At 36.9% G+C, this 23,139-nt stretch overlaps 1 long non-coding RNA gene across 1 annotated transcript; it reads right to left on the bottom strand.

The window, feature by feature from the left end:
• Nucleotides 1-10,037: 10,037 nt before the first annotated feature.
• On the bottom strand, nt 10,038-12,114 carry LOC113361984. The gene is made up of 2 exons (XR_003365474.1): nt 11,878-12,114; nt 10,038-10,507 (listed from the first exon to the last, which is right to left on the bottom strand). It is a non-coding gene; the product is annotated as an uncharacterized LOC113361984 (long non-coding RNA).
• Between the last annotated feature and the right edge of the window lie 11,025 nt (nt 12,115-23,139).

Raw genomic sequence — 23,139 nt, forward strand, 5'->3', positions numbered from 1 at the left:
CCCACATATTTGAGCTAATGGGAGTATCCAAGCAAACAGTTACATAAAACCTTTTAACAACCTGCACCATGGCGTAAAGAACGAAAAATAGGTACACAGAAAACACTGTAATTGATGAATTTTTAGATTATTGTTCAACATAAAAATTTGTTGTGCTTCAAAAAAAAAATACAAAAACAATGTTTTAGGTTTTAGCAAGGTGTCAAGCACTAAATGCTTGTAAGTAGAGAGCCAGATATGCAACTCGGTGCACGTTTTAGTACATACAATGCAACATTCCATATTTGACACTAACAAAAAACATGTTTGTATGTAACTGTGAAACAACAACAATGCATAAAACAAACTGGAAGAAAGAGAGTTATACCTTTGTCTTTTAGAACAACCACCATATGCCTCATCAGCGGTAGAACCCAAATCCATCCATATTCCGCAAAGACGCCCCTATAATTCATCAAATCCAGCATTTTTCTTTTACCGCCAAGTTTCTCACACCTTTGAACAGCTTTCGAGCATGGCATCAGTTCTCCTCTCACTTCCTCAACATCTATGGTTCCGTTACGCCGTTGCTTCGAATCATTTTCCACTTTCAGTTCCTTTTCTAACAAACTCAATAGAATTATGTCTAGATAACCCCAAAAATAAGTCTGGCATTGTATCAGATTGTATTATAACATAGAAAATGGGTAAAAAAATAATTAACTAAAATTACAGCATCCCTGGTTTCTTATCCATTTTACAAACCTTATTAGACTTCATCGAAGCCTACAATTGGCATTCAAATGTTATGTCTGGCAAATTTTAAGACCAATCATCTGAGAGATAATCGAGGAGATAATCAAATGCAGAAAAGACTGCACATTCCATAATATTTTAACCTTTGAATGGTTGGATAATATGATACCCAATGTAGTAAATCATTAGCTAGAAAACCTAAGACCAATCTACCTCAAAGTGGACAACTTGCAATGTGAATACTTCAAACTGAGAGGTGCGCTTATTGACAGCAAACGAAAACAAATTCCTGAATTTAAAGGAAATCAAAACAGAAGACGCTAACCTCGACACCAAGACACAGAAACCAAACCGCAATTGCAATACAATCTCCTAACACAGAGAGATGTATTGAGGTAATGATGTTATTCTTACAATATAAAATAATGTTATTTATCTAGTTGATAATTGTCAACAATAAGAAAAACACACCTATTAAATTACTATTTGGCCAAAAAATGCATGGGTAAAGTTAACATGTAGTGAATTCAATCTTGCAATACGTTGACTATAGAGTTCAGACAATTATTTCCTAATGTCCTCTTTGTACATGGTATCTGTAGTACTATAGAGATATCCCATTCTCTGCACTTTTAGAATAGTTTAACCTTTCTTGTACTACCCTATATTAGACCATTTTTTAAGTTCAAAATGTATTAATAAATAACTTGAGTTTACAGCATAACTTATAAGAAAAGAGGCAAAGCACCCCGAAAACTTACAAGATATTTAAAATGAAAATAAGGTACATTTGGTAATTCAATAGAAGTGATAAAATCAGGCCTACTATCATAACTTAAGCCCTTTTCATTATCCAGCAAACAACCCCTCTTTGCCATTGCATCAGCCGAAAAATTTTCCTCCCTAAAAGTGTGTACGAATCTAACATAAGTATAACGTGATCTTCCAACAAACCAATGCTGCCTTAAAAACCAAGGAACTGCATTCAAATCCCCCAAGTAAGCCAAAACATCCCCCATAGAATTCGTACGAATACACATATTCGCAACCTCAAACTTGACAACCCACTCCAAACTAACTGTCACACAGAAAAGCTCCGCCAAATAGTTTGTTTGAACTCCAAAACCAACACTCATATCCCCAAGAACATTAGAGTTTGAATCATGCACAACAACACCTCCACCATCTCTACCCGGATTCCCTCTCGCCGCTCCATCACAACAAATCATTATTTCATGATTCTGTGGAGGAACCCAATAACATTCAACTGGATCATGAGTTTTAACTCTTCTATGCATAACATGAAAGAAGGTTAAGAAATTCAAGTCTTCTATAGTATTATTCATGTACCCCTTTAATCCGACTGAATATTCATACACTTGATTAAAAACCCTTCTTTGAAAGAAACTCCATCTTATTTTCTTGTTATTATACGTGAAATCATTTCTAACCATCCACAATTCCGACCTAGCAACAGATATTTCCAACAACCATAAGTATTTAAACATTTTAGACTTACCTGTTGCTGCCTTGTAGGCCGTCACTAAATCCTGATGCATCCGGATTCCAAAGATACCTTCAATCCAATTCCACGCCTTCACAGCAAAATCACACGACCAGAGAATGTGGTTTAGTGACTCATCCTCTTTGTTGCAAAGACAACATTTGTTCATAACTTGAATCTTGAACCGGATTTTAATCTTGTCAAGAGTTGCACACGCCCTCCCTAATGAATTCTGAGCTGCCAAGATTTGATGTAAAGAAGACCTCCACAACATCTTACACCCTTCATTGACTTCATACCTCCTACGGACAATCTGCTTGGCTGAACTGAACGTAAAAAATATTTTGTAATCTGGCGTCCATACACAGTAGTGAGCTCACCCTAAAAGCATCGGCAAAGCAGTAACATCAACACCTGCAACAACCATGTTAATAATACAATCATTTGATAAGACCCAATTCCCATTTGGTAGCATATCACTAACCAAAGTGGTCCGGTCCAGATTTTGACTACCCAAAGTATCAACTATGTTGTTTTCCCCACACCAAGCATCAAAATAAAGAGAGGTGCCTCTTTTATCACCATTCAGAACCCTAGAGTTGGCTTCCACCTCATTTTAAACCCACTTAATTCTAGGAAGAATAGTGGATTTCAAATAATCAACCAACTGACCATTTCTTTTGAAGAATTTAGCTCGAAAATACTTTGCCCACTTTTTATCTGAGGTTTTAATGTTCCACCACAATTTCATCAGCAAGGATTTATTCATGCACCTCATTGAGGTGATACCCAGACCACCCTCTTCGTAAGGAGCACAAATCTTATCAAAACCAACAATAAAATCCCTCCTAACTCCAGCATCTCCAGTCTAAAGAAAATTTCGAATGGCCACCTCACACTAATTAATGAACTTCCTTGGCCATTTGTACACATCCATGTTATGAATGGAATAACTAGCAATCACCGATTTGACCAAAACCACCATATCTTGAAAAGAAAGCTGTCTCCCATCCCAACCATAAAGTTGTGCTTTTAATTTCTCCACCACATTACTAATATGTTGATATCTGACAGTACCCGGCATAATTTTCACACCTAGGTATCTATCAGGAAAAGTAGCCACATTCATCTGGAGAAACTCAGCTATTTTATTTCTTCTATTCAAAGAACCCCCACCATAATACAACTTGCTTTTTTCTCTACTAACAGTTTGCCCAGAAGCTTGTTGATATGTATCTAGTAAAGTAACTAAATTTCTCAAGCTTTTCATATTACCTTTACAAAAAATCATAATATCATCTGCAAAGAATAAATGAGTTGGACCAATACCATTTCTGGAGACCATATGGGACATCTTTTTTTCAGCGAATAATTTTGAGATATTTCTACTCAAAACATCCTCAATCAAGAAAAAAAATCAAAGGTGAAAGGGGATCACCTTGACGAAGACCTCTATCAATTTTAAAGAAACCCTCAGGACTCCCATTAAAAAGGACTGATATTCTAACTGATTGGAGAATATGAAGAATCCAAGCACACCAATTATCCGAAAAAACATAACGTTTAAACACCTCCAATATGAAATCCCAAATCACCGTATCGAAATCCAGAGTAATATCAAGTTTCAGACCCACATTACCATCCTTCCTTCTAATTTGAAGTTTATTCACCATCTCCGAAGCCAAGCTAATGTTCTCATGAATATTTTTTCCTTTCATAAAGGCTACTTGCTCTTCGGAAACTAACTTTCCCAAGACACTACCCAATCTGGTAGCTAGGATTTTCGTAAAAAACTTAAAAAAGAAACTACTTAATCTAATTGGTCTAAAGCTAGAAAGAGTATTAGCACCTCTTACCTTGGGGAGAAGTAAAAGCAAGCTAGAATTAACTCCTTGGGGAATGTATTTGTTTTGCCAACAAAACAAAACAGCTCTGATCAAGTCTTCGCCAATGATGTCCCAGCAATGTCTATAAAAGAAACCTGCAAAACCATCCGGCCCTGGAGCACTGTATGCCCCCAAGTCATAAACAACTTCTTTGATTTCAATTTCTGTAGAAATCTTGTCCATATTAGAGCTCTCCTCTTGCGTGATGATTTCATGCTGAATATCAAACAAAACATCATTCAAAACCGAACTGTCACCATCAAATTTGTCCTCATAGAAATTAAAAACACGATTTCTTAACTGGTCAACATCAGTTATAGTCATGCAATTAGCATCAACTAGTTCAGAAATTGTATTGCTACTCCTCCTAATGCGTATGCTGTTGTGGAAAAAACCAGTGTTGCTAGCCCCCTTCACCAACCAACTATTGCGAGACTTTTCCTTCAATATAGTTGCTAACTGAACTCTTTAATTATTCAGCTCCATCGCCGCATCCTTCATTGCATTCAGTTTCACAATATCAGTAGGATCTTCGTCAGTGTCCCTTAACGCCGCTTCCAATCCCAGTTGTTCTTGTTTGATACGAATGTGGGCGTTACCAAAAACGTTTGTATTCCACCATTTCATATCATCCTTAAGCCTCTTGAGTTTATAAGGGAAGATATAGGCTGGAGTCCCGTTACCAGCTGATTCCAACTATCCTGAACCATCTGCATAAACCTTGGATGTGAAAACCACATTTTATGAACTCGAAACGGAGCCCTGCGAGGTCTGTTGTTAACAAAAGGATATCCAATGAGGGTAGAGTGATATGAAACCTCCCTAGGAAACGTCTTACACCTCAAATTATCATATTTTTCTAGCCAAGCTTCATTGATCACTGCATGATCTAGTTTACTGATAATTCTCTTAGCACCTGATTGTTTGTTACTCCAAGTGAAGGTGTTACCAAAAGCTTCAGCTTCGAAAAGCCCGTTATCATCTAGCCAATCACTGAACTCATTGATAACATAAGTTCTAGGTATTGCACCACCTTTCTTTTCATCACATCTCAAAACACAGTTGAAGTTCACCGATAGTTAACCAAGGAATATTAGAATTACCAAAGTCCAGTTGTTGCCAAAGTTGTCTTCTAATGACTTGTAAATAACTTGCATGAATAAAATAGATATGTACACCTTCCACACTAACTGTAATAGCTTGTATGGAATTATTAATTACCACCGGAACCATCATGCTGGAATACCATAATATCCACAGATTACCAAAAGTATTATCAACAGAATTGTGAATGATTTCACTACTAAAGCCATTCATTTTCAGACTACGCTCGAAACGTGTGGAGCAAGAAACACGCGGCTCAGCTAGACCAATAGTATCTGGCTTGAATTCTTTAACTAACTCATAGAGTTTATACTTTGCTTATTTCCTGGCAATGCCATTTATGTTCCAAAACAACATGTGCATTAATATTTGGAGGGTTTAGAATTTAATACCCTTGATCCAATAACAGGAATATTGGATTTTGCACGTAAATAGGAGATGATCCCTTCATAACACGCATTCCTAGCAAATCCTTGTCCGAGTTGGCTGGAACTAGAGGTTTCCCAGACTGATTAGTTAACCATGTAGAAGAGTAAGTAGTAACACGTACAACATTCCTCTTAGTTTTACCAGGACCGGGATTGACATCGTCACCCCATTTTCCTTCTGTCAAGACCGTATCAGGTTCATTAACCTCACCTGCTTCTAGCACAACATCTGTTTCTTCTTCAAGAATAGCTGACCCTTTAGTAAAACCCAATTCAACTCCCAGAATGTTGAACTTATTATGCGAAATATATTGCTCAGTTCTTAGAAGATCATCACATAAAGGAGTTAGAGAGGATGATGCTAAAGTCTTATCATTATGTGTGTGCTTATTTCTCGCCAATTCAACACTCTCATTAGACTCAGAATGCAAGGACCTAGTTCTCGCCAATTTAGCCCTTGAAACTGATGCTTCATGCTCAGCAGCTATCAGCTTGGACTTCTCCAGACCAATAGAAGCAGCACGCAATAAAGCTTTAGACTTAGCTATCTCATCATGCAGCTGCCTAGTTCTCGCCAATTCGACACTGTTTCCATCAGTTCCACTCATCACAGAGGGAACTATCTCCTTAGATTTATTAACAACAACATTTGTAACTTCAGGGACTACAGGAATAGTTGGTGCCTTTTTTCCTTTCTTCTTGCTTCTAGCTTCCTGCCATTCATTATTCGTTTCCGTATTTACCCTTACATTGTTTCCTGAGTTAGTAACCTGTTGCTGCACTGGAACAAATTTTGACCCTTGCTGCTGCACATTTTTTAAAACATTTTTATGCTTTTTCCTTCACTCGGAATCATTGTGGCCAATAATCTTTCACTTGGAACAAAATTTAGGTCTCTTAGAGATATCGATAGGTTGCCAGAAATCTAATCCACCAACTGTTACATGAGTAGCATCAGCATCAAAATCAGTAAAATTAATATCGATCAGGACCGAAGCAAAGTGACCATACTCGTACGCAAGCGTACGTTTGTCAACAACTATTTGAGTACCAAGAGATTTTCCCAAGCTTCAGCATCTAAAAGTTTGTCTTTGTCATCCTGAGATTGTAACTTGATAATACAAAAACCCCTATTCATTGGAACAAAATGAACACGCCCCTGACCTAGCTTCCATTGTTGTTCTAAGTTGTTTTTCACATCTTGAAAATTAATTCCTTTTGGGTCAATACTACCTATAAGACTATGTCACCAGATATCATAACCCTCATAATAAAACTCTTCAGGAAGAACCACATCTGGTTTTCCTTCTTTAACAGTCGGTGTTGGTAACGAGCTCAAATCTATTGAGGTTGTTGGTAACTGTTGTTTACCTTTAACCTGATCAGCATATGTGAGAGTTCTCAACTGAAAAGTATGAGAACCATCCCCCATCTCGAATCACCCAAGGATGATCGAGAAAATAGATAAAAAGAAGAAAGTTTGAAAAACCCTAAAAAAAATCGTCAGAGGAGGAAAAATTTTAGGAGAAAGAAAAAAATCCTTCAATTAAATTTGTATATAGGAACTACCCTTGAAAGCGCTCTGAAAGCGCTCTGGAAAAAGAAAACGACCTTTAAGAGAACAATGTGACGTACTCACCCTATATTAGACCAACCAAACAAGTTGAAAGAGAGAAAGGAAATCTTAGTATTATTCCAATCTTGCGTGGTCAAGACTATGAATTAATCTTTTATATTAAATAGAGAAAATCAAGATTTTTTTTATTTATTTATTAATAATTTTAATACACATAGATTAACTGAAAATGCAAGCATATGGACATTTTAATATGAATGCTGAAGACCAACAACAATTACCAAACATGATATAAGGAATAAGTTAACCAATTTCTAATTTTAGGTGTGTCGGAAAATCCTATATAATCTATATCCACAGAATCCAAACTCACAAAATACTAAACTAAGTCACAGTACGTAAACTGCGCTAGACTGATGTTGCAAGTCCACGAAATACAGATTAAAAATGATGGATCTACAATCTTGGCATTATGTTGAAACTGGTTGTCCAAGTTACATATGCAGGAACTCAATTGCAAACAGCTAGTAAAAACTACTCACACCCACGATTGTATTGTTATATTGTGGATTCTATTGCTATATGGTGTAAAAAAAATTAACCTATAAATTACTCTAAATATTTGCTCTAAGTTGCTGTTGTTGATTTTCAAATAGGTTTTTTAAATGTAAGGCAATGGAGTGGGCAATATAGCAAGACTGGAAAAAATAGTTATTTCCATAACTATCTTACTTGTCAAGGTCATAATGAGCTAGGTTATATGGTTGATGTTCTTCCAAAAAAAATTTATATACAGCTAATGCTCATGAAAATATACATCAGTATGTGATGGGTACGTGCTAACAAAAATATAGTCCAGTAATGGTGAGCCTGTGGATGTCGGTAACTATTGTATGTAACGTACTAATCAAATCAAAAACCCTAAGAAGAGTATGTACAATGTGATGATTACCACAACGAAGAGGAAAATGAGAGAACTTTCACCTACATATCTCAATATAATCCATCTATTAATGTAAAATTAATAGAAATTGTTGGGAGGAAGGCAAAATTAAGGAAATTTTTCCATTGTACACCCTTTGATAAATTGTTTACAAAACCACACCCGTTTTTTTAGATATTTCTAAAATACACCCACCGTCCATGAAAACGTTAGTAGACTGTATATAAAGATATCTACACCCGTTTGCTGTACATCTCTGTTTTGTTGTCGTACTGCAACAACAGTGCCAATTCTACAGTCACCAGCTACCACCAAACCCTTGACATCAATAAATTTCTCAATTTCTTCCCGTTCTTCTCGGCTTCTATCCATGTCTTTCACTATTAGTAAACACCCATCGATCCATACAGCTTCTTCTTAACCACAAGCAGCTAAATCTCCTCCCTAATTTCACAGCAAATCCTCCTTCACAATCTCACAAATCCATTACATTAATTTCACCATATGCCCATCTTCAATTGCTTTCTATGCTTGAAATTCCCAATCAAATCAATCCCATTAAATCAATTTCACCAGATCTCCATCTTCGATTGCTTTCTCTGCTTCAAATTCCCATTTGATTCAAACCCTCAATTGCTTAGTAGAAGAATCTAAAAGGCTTTCAAGTTACGATGAAAAAATAAACAGAGAAGAACAAGATGAAAAAGAGGTCAGTTGAACTCGACCGAGTTTGCCACATACCATATAGGACTTTTCAGAATTTTTCATGTGCCTGTACACATAACGGCCGTTACCCGTTTTATTAAAAAAACAGACGGAATTACTGTTTCGAGTGTATTTTAGAAATATTTCAAAAAAACGGGTGTATGTTAGAAAACACATTATGGAATGGGTATATATCAGAAAAAGCCCCTAAAATTAATGTAAGGAAGAAAGATAGAAACATGTTAAACGTCATAGAAAGTGAAAGAAAGAGACAGACAGTGAAAGTGACTCTTCAAAGATGAACTGATGGTCATGCATAGGCCATGGACTAATGGAGCGATGGAGATCCTACAAAGAGAATGTACCCAGACAGATAACAGAGCACCCTCGACCCTAGTTAGCAATTCAGAATACGGGATATGTACGGAACAACAAATGTACGAGTATTATACGGTTTCGTGAGAGTCAAATTCGGTCAAAAATACGGCCAACGGTTCGTGATTCGTCAGTAATTCGGAACTGTATACATACGTCTATAATTTGATTTATAAATGTGAGTTCAGCATCGAAAATTCGGTACATACCCATAATAAATAATTAGTATTTATGAGTAAAAAGGACAAACTTTTATACATATGAATTAGTTTTGATAATAAGAGAATCTGATGCGAACTAAACGGACGAATCATTCGTGGATCTGTTAAATCCGCATATAACACGGGGAGGCCATATAATCCGCGTGTTGGGTGCGTGGTTGCAAAACATTTGCAATTGGTACGTAAAAGTTCGCGATACGGAAAAATTCGCGAATGATACGCGAATCATTCGCGAATTACTAACTAGGCCCTCGACTCTTATCTAGCGCTTTGCTAAAAGACAAAAAACGTGAGACTTGACTGTGCCCTTACTGGAGGAAGCAGTAACTAATAACCAATTGAAACTAAAAATATTCCAGAGAAGCAAATTTTTATAAATTGCAATAGGCTACAGCAGTAACACTGATCCGTACAGCATGATACTCTTATAATAAATTATAAACTAATATATTCATTCATATCCCATTTCATTCCTGTCGGTATTATTACTACTTATCTATCAACAGAAAACATAATCAAGAAATCATAGACCCGAGGGAAAATACCTGGAAGAGACCATGTACCTGAAATCCCCAACGTATTCTTTAAATTACTTTTTCTCTTAATTTTTTCCTTCAAATGTGTATCTCAATTAATATTCTCTCTCAATTGATACAAAATGGTAGAGCACGAAACATTAATTAACACCAGTGGGCAGCCTATCGAGTACTACAATGGCTATTAGTCTCATCAAAAAGCTCTCCAACTATCACAAATTAGTAAACTTCCTACAATGCCTCTTCAAAACCTTGATACTGGCCAATTCTACTTAAATTCCAATGCAACCACAAAGATGTGTCTTGATCCGGAACAACAAACCTAGACAGAAGCCATCTAAAGACCAATGATATTTAACCCTACAAACCCGCCAAAGGTCTGATATTTCGGATAGAAGGCTGGCTGGCATGAGTCTCCATGACTATCTGAAGCAAATATATATTGGCACTTAAATGGCCCTGCATGTGGAAGCGTCATAATTCTGTCGGAAATCCTGGTAGATGCAAAGACACAGATAAATCTATTAAGCAAAGAATACATTACATGAACTTCGATTTGGACTACAGACTGCATTACACAACAACACCATAAAAATTTACACTCAATGAGGCCAAATGATGATATAAACCCATCGAAAAGCAAGGGGGAAGGCAAATGAACACAACGCTTTTACATGCTAAATAATATCTATTAAGTACGAAAAGGAAATAATTTCCTACTTTACTCAGCTTCCTTATGCTAACTTCATGAATGATTTAAAGTTACAGAAAAACGAATTTTGCTTATGTATAAGAACAGACAAAAGGTGAGCGCAGATAAAGAGAGATAAGTATGCACCTCGACATCCTAATTTAAAAGGAAACAACAAAAGATTAGTCATGGATACTTATAATGATTTAAAATCAACATTGAATAAAGCTGGGGAGAGGGGAACAACTTCTGACTTGCATTAACTACATAAAACCATAATGTGCATTCTGCAATGAGATAAACTGAAATTCAAACAGCTCATCACCATAAAACGTTAACTGTGTTTTGTAATTTAGATAACTGAAAAATTGGAGTTAGTATGGCATCTTTATTGAATAATGAAGTATTGAACTTCATATGAGCGCTTCGCCAAATAATAAAATATCAATAAGGTTTAAAAACAGATGAGACAGAAGTTTACACTTGCGAATTTCTTATTTCGCAATCACCTGGCAATGGAATATCAATAAACACCGAAAGCACTTCTTTCAAAGCTCTACCATGGATAACTAAACATATCATACAACCACATAGAGCACACATATCAGGTAAATTGCCTATTTGTAATCACATGGCAATGGGATATCAATGAACTCCGAAAGCACTTCTTTCAAAGCTCTACCATGGATAACTAAATAGATCAAAGGACCACATAGAGCACACATATCAAAAGGAAGTTGAATGCAAACACACATAACTTAACTATCACGACAGAAGTTCATCCATAGTTGAACCCTTCTCCTATACAACTGAAATTACAAAAACAAATCACAAAATAGATAAGGTATTCTAGAAGAACCAAAATATATAAGGGTATAATTCGTTGATTTATGTTACTGAAAGTAAACCCTAAATTGATCACTGTATAAGGAATGATATAAGCAAACGGGTAATAGTAGAATTGAGAAGTCCTGATGAAGCATAATTAGATCTTAATAAGTAGAACATAAACATCAAAATAAGAAATTATAACATTCACCGATTAAATAAATTTTTCAATCAACAGAAGAATTGACCAAGCATAACTGCATAATTAAGTCATGATAAAAAGAAAGCAACCGTGAAAACATCAAAATAAGAACATGAGATAAGCTAAAGATTAAGAGAGCAAACCCTAGAATTCGTGTTTATAAACCTGGTCTCCATCTTTTTTTTTCATCTTTCTTCTTCACATCTCTTATATCTTCAAAAGAGAAGATCAAATACACATGTTTTGATTTTCTTCTCAGTATGGATTGCGGGTAACTCAGCCAAGGAAACTGTTTGTACCCTATTAAGAGCATCTCCAATGCTAGGGGTGAAGGTAATCCTAGGTGGAGGTCCTATTAATACCTTTTTGTTGTGGGTCATTACTATGTGGCTAAAAAAAATGAAAGTTATACTTTCTATCTCAAATTTCATCTCCAATGCCAAGATATTACTACCCTAGAACTTAGAGACAAATTAATTTTGGAATAAAGAATTGATTATGTGTCAAAAGACCTTGGGTCATGGAGAAGGTAAAGATATGACTTTCTCCTTTACCCTTTCTTATGAGATGGCATCCATGTCATGCTTTTACCTTACCTTGACCTTGGCATTGGAGATAAATTTTTGGTTAGAAAAGTGCTAAATCCTAGGTGTCTTGTCTTTTTAAGACCTTCACCCCTAGCATTGGAGATGCTCTTAAAATAGCGTACTACTTGCGTATCACATGAGGCTTATAATGGAAGCCTAAATCCGGTTTATTATGAAAATCGGTGGGTTTGTTATGGAAACCCACAAGGTTTATTATGGAAGCCTAGGGTTGATTTATTATGGAAACTGGTGGGTTTGTTATGGAAACCCACAAAGCTTATTATGAAAGCCTGGATTTGGTTTATTATGAAAACCGGTGGGTTTGTTATGGAAACCCACATGCTTATTATGGAAGCCTGAATTGGTTTATTATGGAAACCGGTGGGTTTGTTATGGAAACCCGCAAGGCTTATTACGGAAGTCATGATTTGGTTTATTATGGAAACCGGTGGGTTTGTTATGGAAGCCCACAATTCCATGGGTTAAAAGATCTTAATAAAAGAGGTTAAGATTTTAATGGAATAGTTATTATAGATAATTATTAAATATTATTTAAGATAAATCCTGATAAAAGAGGATATTTATCTTAAGTAGTTATAATTATTATTCAAGATAATAATTATTTGGGATAAGTGAAGATTATGATAAATATTAGAATTTATCATGAATCTGGTTGTTATTTGGGATTTATACAGATGAGGGAGGTTATTTGGATAACTATCAAAACCCTAAAGCTATATCTATTTTCTGCCTATATATAGAGGCAAAATCTCAAATCAAAAGGTACAGAATTCTATTCTTTTCACCATAATATACTTGCATAGAACATCCGTTGATTTTACCATCGGAGTGTTTTTGCAGGTACCCCCACCTCTTTTGATCAATTCTTTGGAGATTTTTCATCAACGATAACGATTGGATCAACTTTCCCGCATCTCGAAGATTGTTGGAGTGATTATTTTTGCACCAACATCTTTTGGCGCCGACTAAGGGGATACGAAGAAAAGTTTGTGCTCCCCATTTGATAGAAGCCGTTCTCAAACGATTTTCGAAACTAGGGTTTCAAAATCATTGTGAACAAAAAGTTACAGAAGGTTTCACAACCTTTTCAGAAGTTACAGAAATTTTCACAACCTTTACGGAGGTCACAGAAGGTTTCACAACCTTTTCAGAATTTCCAGAAAGTTGTAGGAAGTCTAACGACGTACCAGAAAGTTACATGAAGTTCCAACGACGTAGCAGAAAGTTACAAAACACAGTTCAGAGAGTTGCAGGAGCTTCTGAACACTTTCAGAAAGTTGCTGAAGGATTCTGAACGTTTTCAGAAAGTTGTGGGAAGATCCAAAAAAGTCGCAGAAAGTTCTGCCAAAGTTGTTAAAAGGAAAGAGAGGCTTATGGATGCATCAGGAGTAAATCAACCTGAGATGGATGTAGATGTGCCCATCAGAAGTTTGATGAATCAACAAGCAAACCCTCGAACGTTCAGAAGTGCTGTTGTCCAAGGAGATTACGACGAACGGGATGGAAGAGAAACATCGATGTCGTCATCGGCAACATCTCGATCTCGGTTTGAGGGATATTTTCAAGGTTCGGAGAGAACAACGTCTCGATGCGCAGGTCACCATCTCCAACCATCAGCCGAAGCTTCCATCATCGAGAAGGTTTTCAAGAACAGCATCCAAGCATCCATGAACGACGACAGGCCGACCTCGTTAACAGAGGAGTGCGCTCTCGATTTGACGATCTATCTGCAGAACCAGCTAACGTTCGGTCAGCTTCTCAGGTTAATGTCTCACCAGCTATGCAAGCTATACCACCGGCTGCTCGAGTCTATGACCCACGGGTTACACAGGCTAGCGGACCTCACGTAACACCTATCGACCTAAGAGTAAGGGAGCGTTTGCAAGAGATTGTAAGAGAGAACAAACGGCTTAAGGTTGCGCTAGAGAAAAGAAAGGAAATCGAAGAAGCTGTTATCCCTCGTTCCAGCAGCGAGAGATCATACCGACATCGAGAGTTTTTCAATGCACACAGATGGAGTGAACTTCATGACGATCTTCGTCGTCGACATAGCCAAAGCAACGAAAGAAGAAAATAGGACGTCAGGGACGAATACCAGAGCCGAGATCACCGTGATGATGGCTATAATGGTCGATATGACATCAATAATGATCACTACTATGTATCCGAGAGGGATAGACATGAAGGAACAAATCATGTGAAGCATATGCAGAGGGTCGATCGCAACAATGATAGTCACTCAAAGAAGTCTAGGCGTGAAAAGGAACAACGCAGCACTCACCGTATGAAGTTAGCAAGGCTGAAACGACGACTGCAGAAGCAAACTCTTAACTCTTACAGGGATCGAACTTCTGCCAGCTTTGAGAACACGACGTAAAATAACTTCTTGAGTAATCATAGGAAAACAAAAGTTGAGATCAATAGGAACTAGTTTCTTAATTTCACAAGGAATCGACTCCATAATTTTACGAGGAGTTGGACTCTTAAGACGCTACGATGGTCAGTGACTAAGAACGGTAATTTGGTTCCTATGGAGGAGAAGAGTCGAACGGTGATGCTCACAGCGAAGAGCTGGCATCATTTCACGTGACCTCAAAAGCTAGGTGCAAGTGCTATCTCAGTCCGGTCGTCAAAGAAAGGTGAAGGCACGAATTAAGGTCATGAACCAACGTGTACGGGATGCATATTTTGGATGGGCTATGTAATTTGGGTTTATGAACTCATTACGAGGGGTTGTAGCACCAAATGACTGTTAGAATTCCGAATAAAGCCAACTATGGACGAATATGAACTTGGGAAGCTGCAGGAGTTTGACAAGATGCCGAGTTTTTGAATCTTATACGAATTCAAATTCGTGGAGATTATGGCGGTGACGCTTTTGAATAGAGTACGAAACGTACTTATGGAAGCAAACAGTCGGAGAAATCCAAATGCTACAGCCTACATATTGAGCTAAGCATTATACACGGAAAGACAGACAATGGGTCATAGAAGGGTTCGTCTCTGCCGTAAGCATGGTGCCAGCTTAAAATAACAATGTAATGTTCAAAAGTTTACAAAACTAGCATGTGGGACTTTAGTGAGCTAAAAGTACAGCATGAGGCCATGCTAAGCTCCACGTGTTTGGTGTTTGATCTATGTGCCACACCATCGACTACTACCACTTCAGCAACTTGTGGTTTTTGCATGGATGCCACGTCATCCCATTATACCATGTCATCACCATCATGGAAAATTCGTCAAAGCCACGTCAGCGTCGGCGCATAGTCCTACCAGGTCATCATACAGCGAAGCTGCCATGCATGCGACCTTAACCAACTGTGCCAGCTGGTAGTTAAGAAAAAAAGATGAAAATCAGAAATATGACCGAGTTCGAGGTTCGTGCATAGAAACATGATCGAATTCAAAGTTCTTTTGATTTATTGCTCGAAGTTCGTCAGCAACATAATCAATTGAAGATAAGCAAAGAAATCAAAGTTTTCATGTGCGGCGAAAGGGTCCGGAACCGAGGGACACGCCACATCAAGATAACATTTCGAGGCGATTCCAAAAGGAAAAATCACGATGAACCCCGAAATAAGATGGCAACGGAAAAGATACCATAAGCCCAGATCCATCTAGCAAGTGAGGAGCGGATATAATAGATCTAGTTCCTGCTTCACAAGGGGACGTCTTTTCTATTCGAGAATATCTCTTTAGATATTGGGGGCGTCTAAAGTGACGCCTAGCATGCAATCAAAACCAACTTGTTTAAAGAAGTCGAATAATAGAAGACATCTTTTTCAGTATCGTGGCAAGTACTGGGGGCGAATAAGATGGAAGGAACGAACGCCCGAGGAGGTATGTCCTCACTAGTTGTTACATTATAAAAGCGAATTTATAATCACAAATGAGAACTTTTTGCATGTATTTATTAAAGAAATACGTGCAATGTTTTTCTAATAAAGAGGAAGACAAGGGCGAGATATTTTACTTATCAAAGGCGAAGTATTTTAATTATGAAGGAAATACTTGCAATGTCTTTCTATAAAAGAGAAAGACAAAGGAGAAGTATTTTGGTTATGAAGGAAATTGTTGCGATGTCTTTCTAGTAAAGAGAAAGGCGAAAACAAAGTATTACAATATAATTAAGCTGAAGCTATAATGGAGCGAAAGGAGCAAAGGAAAAATGTTGAAGAACACATGCGGATGAAATGCTTGCAATGTTTTTCTAATAAAGAGAAAAACAAAGTGTTTTGCTTATTAAGGAAATGCTTGCAATGTTTTTCTAATAAAGAGAAAAACATAAGTGTTTTGCTAATCAAGGAAATAGCTGCAATGTCTTTCTAATAAAGAGAAAAATAAAAAGAAAAGCGTTTAGTAAAGGAGGTGGAGCGAAAGAAAGGAAATGTACGACGAAAAGCTAGAGACAGTCAACCCGTAGACCAGAGATTGTCGTATATTATTCACGGACACATGAGCATTGAGTCAGCAAGTTCTAGGCCAGTACGGGAACAAGTGGGCGACCAATGTGCCTAACAAATTACTGGAGCAACCTGCATTCAAGTGAGGTATGTTCTCAAAGTTGAAGTTGAATTATTAATTTGATCCTGATAATTTTTCTATTAAAGAGATAAATTGGAGCGTTTTTCTATCAAAGAGAAAAACCAAGGAAATGCTTCATTCACCATAAGGGTGGGAGATGAGATTAGAGAAGATTTACAAGACCAACACTTAGGTCATATGTTAGCTAATGGAAGAGCAAAGAGAACATAACATGCTGATATGTTTGGCGTTTGGGTAATACTATATGGAGTTTTAAGTAAGTTGTTGGTACTTTGAACGTGTTTGGTCATTAAAGAACAATGTCTTATGAGATGATTGAGTACACTTTTGGTGCTTCGAATAATTAAGCCAACTTTGGGGAAAATCCACACAACAAGCTGGCCAAGGCCACGAGAGGTTATCGAATAAACATCATATGACGAATTTGAACAAGCCGCGAAGGTTAGTTCTTCTTTTTGATTTTCTTAATCTGCATAACAAGTTGGCCAAGGCCAAGAAAGGTTATCGGATAAACAACATATAGCGAGCTGCGAAGGTTAGTTCTTCTTTTGATTTTCTTAATCCATCAACAAGTTGAGAATTAAGAGGGAGCGATGTTTGTACCCTATTAAAAAAGCGTACGTGCGTATCACATGAGGCTTATAATGGAAGCCTAAATCCGGTTTATTATGGAAACCGGTAGGTTTGTTATGGAAACCCACAAGGCTTATTATGGAAGCTTGGGGTTGGTTTATTATGGAAACCGGTGGGTTTGTTATGGAAACCCACAAGGCTTATTATGGAAGCCTGGATTTGGTTTATTATGGAAACCGGTGGGTTTGTTATGGAAACCCACAATGCTTATTATGGAAGCTTGGATTTGGTTTATTATAGAAACCGGTTATGGAAACCCACAAGGCTTATTATGGAAGTCTGGATTTGGTTTATTATGGAAACCGGTGGGTTTGTTATGGAAACCCACAACTCCATGGGTTAAAAGATCTTAATAAAAGAGGTTAAGATTTTCATGGAATAGTTATTATAGATAATTATTAAATATTATTTAAGATAAATCCTGATAAAAGAGGATATTTATCTTAAGTAGTTACAATTATTATTCAAGATAATAATTATTTGGGATAAGTGAAGATTATGATAAATATTAAAATTTATCATGAATCTGGTTGTTATTTGGGATTTATACAGATGAGAGAGGTTATTTGGATAACTATCAAAATCCTAAAGCTACATCTATTTTCTGCCTATATATAGAGGCAAAATCTCAAATCAAAAGGTACAAAATTTTATTCTTTTCAGCATAATACACTTGCATAGATTATCCACTGATTTTAACATCGGAGTGTTTTTACAGGTACCCCCACCTCTTTTGATTAATTCTTTGGAGATTTTTCATCAACGGTAGCGATTGGATCAACTTTCCCGCATCTCGAAGATTGCTGGAGTGATCATTTCTGCACCAACAGAAACAAAGAAGAAGAAAGCATCTCTCGCTTTGTCCGCATCTGTCTCCCTCACTAACCAAACCTCAAAGATCAGAACTCAATTTCATTAAAGAAGGTAGAAAAAAAAATCAACCGAAATTTGTTCACCCACATACCCACCCCGTAACAATACTAAAAATTCCTGGCCGTCTAAATTAAAAACTCGATCCGGAAGACAGAAATCGACGGATGGGCCTCCCGGATGAATCATGTCCGTTCTATGACTCTGTGATCACAAAGACAAGGACCACATCTTTTTATAACAAAAAAATTAGGTATCACCCCGGTCTACGGCCGGGGCTCAACCTCTATCAATTTTTTTAAGTTGTTTGTATCGTTCGATTTGTATCCTTTAACCAGCATTTAAATAGCCAAGTTATAATATCGTGTTTAGTTAACCGGATCATAGTAGACGAGACTTACGACCCAACATTGGAAACGACCTAGGGCTTAGCAAGGGATTGTATTTTTGGTGTTTTATTGGTCATGTCTAATCAGCCGGGGTTTACGGCCACGGCTGTGGATTAGAAAATTTGGGAAGAAATGTAGTCTCTATAAAATCAATTATGATTAAGATGAAATATCTAGGAAATAAACATAAAAATTTGAAGCGAAGTAATCCAAGTTTGCAGAATTAACGTCGTTTCCCTGTGAGATATTTAGTACATAAGAGAATCTCTTGAAAAATTTCTAGGAAACAGGATAATTTGAAATGTAAAGAAAACCAAAACGCTTAGACTGTTCAACTAAAAATATAATGGAGTTACTCATTCAAGTATGGCTACCTTTTGGCTCTCTTCCTAGCTGATTTTTTATGCTCGTCGTCCTGTGTTATGCTCAAGAAGTAGCATTCCAAATCCAAAGACATCACTCTTATCGGAAGATTGACCTGTTTGGAAATAATGGGGATATGGACCACCATTCTTCGTACTGCACTTGTCACGTGTGAATTCTGATGACCTATTAAGGTTGCCTAAAAAATCAAGTACGCACGCATCAAGTAGAATATTGGAATATTTAACATCGGAGTGGCTCATTTGTTGTTCGTATTGAACCAAAACGAAACTGCATCATGCGAAAACCAAAGGCACAAAGACATGCAAAGCAAGTATTAGGGATTCCAATACCAAAACATGCCGAAACAGAGAGGAGACAAATGCAAGCATACCTGAATTTTTCAGGTGTTATACCACTTCCTAATGGTCGTATATATGTAGGATGATTGTTTACATTACACCACAGGAAGGATGTTCATTTGATAAGCTAGTAATTATTGCAGAAACGGCAGATATTAGACTACTCATAAAGAAGAACCAGCCAATAGAGCAAACAATCATCTGGCGTGCAAATGACTCTTTGCCATTCAAAACAGCATTCATAGCATCAAATTGATCATCAAAAACACCATAAACAGCCTGGTAGAATTCATCCCTGTAAGTAAGAACAAAAAGTGAGGCTTAATTTATGAGGTGGGGAACCAAATTGGTGCAGTAAGAGTTTGTATGTACCGGTTTCCTTGATTCGTCAATTGATCTATTTCATCAAACTTCCTCGTCAGTACTTCTGCTGATGCAGGTGAAAGCATTTGCAGTTTTAGAGCCTCCAACGTTCTTGGAAAATTATGCTGGAAGAGAAAAAAAAAACTTAATTAGTTGCCAATTCCCCAGTCGATACTCAATCCAGCAATTATCAACACACTTGCCCGTCAACCTCAGGCTCAGCTAAACATTTTCATAAAGCACTTAGTTCGCACAAAAAGTTGTTTGATACGGTTCTTATTAGAAACTTTCATGTTTAGCATATAGATTGACAATTATCCGAAGTGAAACGCAAACCTCTCGGAATAGAGGAGAAGAATCACACATAGCGCAAAAAAGGTAACTACATAAACGCAAAAATATTAGGGAACAAAATACATGAGCTGGATAAGAAAAAAAGAATTTTTTTTAACAGAATCCCATGCTTTGTTCCACTATTAGAAGAGAGCTCAAACTGAATTAAAACCGAACTGCACCGTAAACAATCTAAACCCTCATGAAAGGACAGAACGGTGCTCGGAGAAGACACTCTCCATTATTTGTACACCCGTTTCACTACAAAGCCAAGATTCTACTCCAATTAATACATTAATATTAATACATAAAAAACCAAAAATTTGACAGCGTTCATCTAATAGATTCCATACAGTAACCGGAGCAAGAGTCGATCAAAAAACAAAAAAAACTGGAGCAAGAGAATTGCATCGCCAATAATCAATAAACATAGTTAAAACAGGAAACGGATGACGTCGCTTTATGTTCATCAATGGTAGAAAACCATGGTTCCACTCGGTAGCTGCTTGTAAGATGAAGAATCTCATATGCTTGACATTAATTAATCAAATTACTGACCAAAAAAATAAAATAAATTTAATACCTAATCTTTTCGATGCATGAATCCATTACAACAGCCCTAAAAGCTGCATATCTATCTGATTCGATACCTTCCCTGAGAAAAAAAACCGTGAAAAAAAATCAACAAACAATTAACACTCTGATTCCGTTTACTTTGCATGAGAAAAGGGAAATAACGACTAAAGGTTTCTTAGGCTTTGGTATTGATGCAGCTGTTGTAGAAGCACTTTTCTGTTGTGCGTTGCTGTGAGAGAAAAGCAGTTTGATGTTTGGTAAAATATTAACTAAAGTTAAAGCTGATTAAAAAAGCAGTCAAAGTGTGTTTGGTAAAATATCAAATTCAACCATTGTTGTTGTAGCAAATGACAAAAACAGACATCTTTGAAAATAGTTTTATTCGATTTTATTGGTTTTAAAAATAAATTTATTTTTACTATTCAATATAAATATATATAATATTAAATTTACTAATTGTTACTATTATTATGATTGTTAAAAAAAAAATTTTACTTACCCACTTTTTAATATATATATATATATATATATATATATATATATAAGTTTCAAACAAAAAATCAAACTAAAATTAATTAAATAATTATTTAATATTTGTTTTTATTTTTGTTATTGATAAATGAAATGAAATGGTAAATGAAATAGTTTGAAAATAAAAAATAATAATATTTAAAGACTAAAGTGGCTAAGGCTTTGCGAATAATTGAAACTGAAGGACCAGGCAGGGGTTTACATCTCAATATAAAGAAGACGGAAGTTTTTTGGCCTTCTACTGATCCCAGGAGTACAATGGATGATGTTTTCCCTCCGGATATTGGTAGGCCTTCTAAGGGTGTTAAACTTTTGGGTGGTCCAGTGAGTTTGGATATGGGCTTCATCAGCGACATGTTGTTGAATAGGGTGCACAAAACTATTCAAATAATGGACGCGATTAAAAAACTCAAGGACCCTCAAAGTGAGATGCTTTTACTTCGCAATTGTACTGGCGTATCTAGACTTTATTTTGCTATGCGAACTACTAGTCCGGCTGCTCTACAACCTGCCACTGATCTCTTTGACGACCAGCTTTATCAGTACTTGAGGCTTCTGATTACTGGTGATGGTGCGGGTTTTGGTCCTTTACAGAAGAGATTAGCTACCTTACTTATTAAGGATGGTGGACTTGACATTTATACCATGGCTGACACTCGTGCTTACTGCTACCTTTCTTCTCAGAGCCAGACTACTTCAGTGCAGAAAACGATCCTTAGTAACTTATTCTCAACGGATAAAGGTTCAGCCTTTCAGTTGGCTCTTCAGACCTTCACTCAGATATGTGGATTACCGTCTACTTACACTGTCGATGATACTGCCCCCCCTTCCATGCATTCCCTGGCAGTAGTTTATTTTGACGCAGTTAAGAAGCATATCCCAGACCACTTTCATATGTCTGAAAGAGATTCCGTCCTTTGGCAATGTAACCGTGTCAAGCATGATCAAGACTATCTTTTGGCGGTTCCCATCAGTGGGCTTAATCAATGCCTTGGACCCAGACAATTTAGAGATGTGCTTTGCTATCATTTGGGTATTCCTTTGTTTGTTGAGAATAGTTTGTGCCCAAGTCGCAACAAGTCTATGGATATTTTTGGAGATCACGCGCTTCATTGTGCCAAAGATATTGGTTATAAATTTCTCCATGATGTGGTTCATGACACTGTCGTAGACATTTGTTACAAGGCTAATGTTCCGGCACGCAAGGAGGTTTCCCTCGGTTTTCAGTCGGATGATGGCAACGATCTAAAACCTGCCGATATCCTTGTCCTTAATTGGAAAAACGGGAAAGATGTTTGTATGGATGTTACATGTGTATCTCCATTCACTGGTGATGGTGTGCGCTCTTTCGCTCCAGGTAAGGCTATTTCTGGTGCGGTCTCACGTAAACGTACCAAATATTTGGACAAGTGTGCTGCACATGGTTATGGCTTGGGTGTTCTGGCCTTCTCTACCTTAGGAGAGCTCGGTGAGGATACTCTGGTTTTTTTCAAGCGTCTAAGGAACTGTTTGGTTAGCAATGACGCTAGTAGTGGATTAGGTAGTTTTATTTTTTATTGTTTAGGTGTTGCGATTCAAAGAGGAGTTGGAGCCCAGCTTGTCGCTCGGTTGCCAACTAGCTAAAAGCTCTGTGTAATCTTATATATTTAATTTTAATAAAGACTAAAATATAACAAATAAAAAATTGGTTGTATATAAGTTTAAGGGTAACTTTTCTCATTTATAAAATAAAATAGGGACAAAAAAGATAAATCAAGTATTAAATTTAGGTGGGACCAAAGCTTATGCTTTTGTAGCTTTTAAAAGCTCCTCCTCCCCAGCTTTTGAAAATT

This window comes from Papaver somniferum, chromosome 3 (genome assembly GCF_003573695.1).
Source record: "Papaver somniferum cultivar HN1 chromosome 3, ASM357369v1, whole genome shotgun sequence".
NCBI classification, from domain to species: domain Eukaryota; kingdom Viridiplantae; phylum Streptophyta; class Magnoliopsida; order Ranunculales; family Papaveraceae; genus Papaver; species Papaver somniferum.